The sequence below is a fragment of the Cyprinodon variegatus genome, unplaced genomic scaffold, assembly GCF_000732505.1.
Source record: "Cyprinodon variegatus isolate N-32 unplaced genomic scaffold, C_variegatus-1.0 Scaffold171, whole genome shotgun sequence".
In the NCBI taxonomy this organism is placed as follows: Eukaryota; Metazoa; Chordata; class Actinopteri; order Cyprinodontiformes; family Cyprinodontidae; genus Cyprinodon; species Cyprinodon variegatus.
The window spans coordinates 424,248-427,686 of record NW_015150624.1 but is presented as its reverse complement, the minus strand read 5'-3'; positions in this window follow the sequence as shown (position 1 = coordinate 427,686).

Here is a 3,439-nt window from a genome sequence, read left to right as displayed (position 1 = left end):
ATATATATATCGGGGCTGCACTGTTGTCTTGAAGTAAGAGGGTCCTGTGTTTTACCCAGGTTCTTTCTGCATTTATATTGCATGTTCTCCCCATGCCTACATGGCTTTTCTCCAGGTACTCTGGCTTCTCCCCACGGTCCAAAAACATGACGGTTAATTGGCATCTCTAAATTGTCCTTTGGTGTAAGTGTGTGTATTTGCATGGTTGTAAGTCTTTCTCTGTGTTGCCCTGTGATGGAAAAATACCACTGTGTAGGGACTGACTGCTTCTTGTTGGGCCAAATGACCAGACCCCATAAGGGGAGTTGCTATTTTAAGATCAGGGTCACGTTAAGGACTAAGGTGTGAATTGAGTTTAGGTTGGGGTTAGATTTACATATGAACCCAGAATGGTTAAGTTTAGGATAAGGATCATAGTTAGATTGTAAAAATTGGTAAGAAATTAATGCAAGTTACATAGAGAAACAGGTTAATTGTGTGTGTGGGTGTTTGGAGGAGGTTGAGTGTGTGTATTCTTTAACACTGGAGTGACCACACACACTGTGTGGTCACTGCGACAAACTGGCAACAAACCTGTCCAGGGTGTACCCCGCCTCTCCCGCATTGACTGCCGCAGAAAGTCAACCCTGACAGGACTAAGTGGGGGAGGGAGGGAGGATGGATGGATGGATGGATGGATGGATGGATGGATGGATGGATGGATGGATGGATGGATGGATGGATGGATGGATGGATGGATTGTGACAGGAGATTAGACAGGAGAAGCATCTCAATTTCCAAGCTTTAACAGTGTTTCCTAGACTGCAAGGAAAATGAAACAACTATGCATAGTCAGACCAACATAAAGGTTAATTTAAGAGTCTTGGGAGAAACCTTATATGTGCATTGGATATAAGGTGGTAGTCTAGTTTACATATCTAATGACTACCCGCAAGAAGTCATTAGATATCAAAAATAAAATTTAATCATGTTTGTCATTATTCTCGTATACACAAATTGTCTCTCTCAAGCATTTGGAGTCCATGCTTTTTTGAAACACCTGTTTTTCTTTGTCAGTTTTTGGATTGCCTTTTAAAATTACCGTTTTCTACTCCAGGATCTAAACAATAGATCAATTTAAAACTAAAAGAAAAAAAATATTTATTAAATTGTTCTCTTCGCTAACAAAAGAAAATATAAATGGAATTTCACAGCTCTGGAGAAAAGCATCATCCATGAACTTCCTACTACTACTACGGTACATCTACAGTAAACTGTAAAAAAATCTGTTGATTGCTGCATTTATTCACAAAAAATAAGTTATCTCCTGCGGAATCCATTTCAGTTACACTATATAAAATTAATGACTTTGTGGGAGTCACCTTGCCTGAACTAACCTGTAGCAACAGTAGACAACTATTCATAATTAGTCAACTAACAGCAGTCTCTCATATCATAAATGCATGTAATAATATGAATTATTTAAGAAGAAGTTAAAGTCAAATCTATTAGCATAGTCTCACATCATTTCTCTTTGATCAACAGAGCTCTTGTTTTCTTGTTCTTCATTTCCTAAAAGCTGTAATCACAGGCAATTTTTGGATAGCAGACTGTACCAGGAAATCCAACAACTGCATGGCATGGTGATGTGATAGGAATATATGATGACTCATATACAAAAAAAGGAAGTAAATCATTTTATCTTTTCCATGTACATATTATTACTGAGATTAGTTACAATTTAATACCATTGTTATACCTTGTTCCTGTTACCTTTGTCTCATTTTTGGGTAGGTTTTTTTTTTTTTTTTTTTTTTTTTTATTTGTGCTATTCTACATACTCTTCCTGTGTTTGAGCGCCAGTGTTTTTTTCCCTGCATACAGCATAAAAACTGACAAATAAGCACTAAAAAAATTATTTTCAGGCTCAGACATTGACTAGGTAAATACTATTATGATAAACACCTGGCATATAATACGTTGTTTTAGCATGAACATATTATTTTTGGTGTTTTCAGTATACACAACATACTTGACTGGGCATCTTTAAAATCTGCCTTGTGCTTTGATTTAATATTGAGGCATAAAATACTTTCCTCCATCATCACTAGAAAAATAACAGTTGCATTTGATAAAGCAGTGATACATTTGCTTCGGGTAAGATTCATGGGTTTCATAAACAGATGAAAAAGCCTGTCTTTTCTTTAGGGTGACACCCAGAAAAACAATGGTGGACAATATGGTTTATGCAGTTCAGTGTAGTGAAGAGTGCAAAGACCTGTACATTGGCGAGCAACCAGTACACAGGCAAATGGCTCAACACAGGAAGGTAAATTCTTCAGAAGAGGATTCAGCCGTTCACCTACACCTGAAAGCTAAAGGACACTCATTTGAGGACAACATCCATATTATTGCTTAGGAAGAAAAATGGTTTGAGCAAGGGGTTATGGAAGACATCTTTGTTAACCTGGAAAAAAAACCCATCTCACAACAGAAGAGGTGAACTTAGACATAACCTTTGACCTACTTACAAAGCACATGTATGAAAAATACCCAGAAATGTCACCTCGCACCCGCCCTTACCTGACACACTTCAATAAGGCATGTGAACGAAACCACTCTGACAGGGGAGTTAACGACAAACCAAAACCCCCCAACGACCATTAACACCTCCCATGTGACCTCCTTGGCAATTCAATGGGAGGAATGACACCTGGTTTGCTCATCTCCAGTACCGTTCCTGCTGGTCCATCTTTCTGCCCACTCTCACCCATTCATTGTTTTCTCTTGGGATTCTCAGACACTCAGGTTCCACCTCAGGATTCACGGACCTTCCTTTGGGACTACTCCACTCACACAAACAGTAAGCCTGGTTAAGTTGAAACCCCGCAAGTAAACTTTGCTCCATCTAACTTTTTCTCACTCTTTCCAGTCAGCAGAGCTCCACAGCAGGGAGCTCTGCTTTGGAGAATAGTCAATCTCCACAGCAGAGCTGTGGAGATTAACTATTTTCATTTGAATCATGTTGTCATCTGTCGACAGAGAGCTAAAGATGGAGTGGCAGAGAAGAGCACTCACAAAACAGAAAATGGAAGAGGAAGAAGTATAGAGATGTCGCAGGAGAAAAAATACTTTTCAAAGTGGTTGAAAGACAGTAGATAAGATTTGTCAGATCCCAAGAGGATACTCAGCTTAGCTAAAGCTACTGATGAAATGACAGATCAGTCTTGCCTTACAATGTTTAGGCCACTGGTCAGTATTTACTGCGGATAGAATAAATACAATGTCCTTTGGATGTCAAACAACACATTAAATAGACCCCATCTGTCATAGCTGTGTATTTGTCCAAAAGGACAGACACCAATATACAGCCCAAAATGTGTTGTTTGTCTGTGCTGCAGGAGTATAACCAGCCCTTAAGAGGATGAGAGCCTGTGAGATGATGTCTTTGTCCCCATGC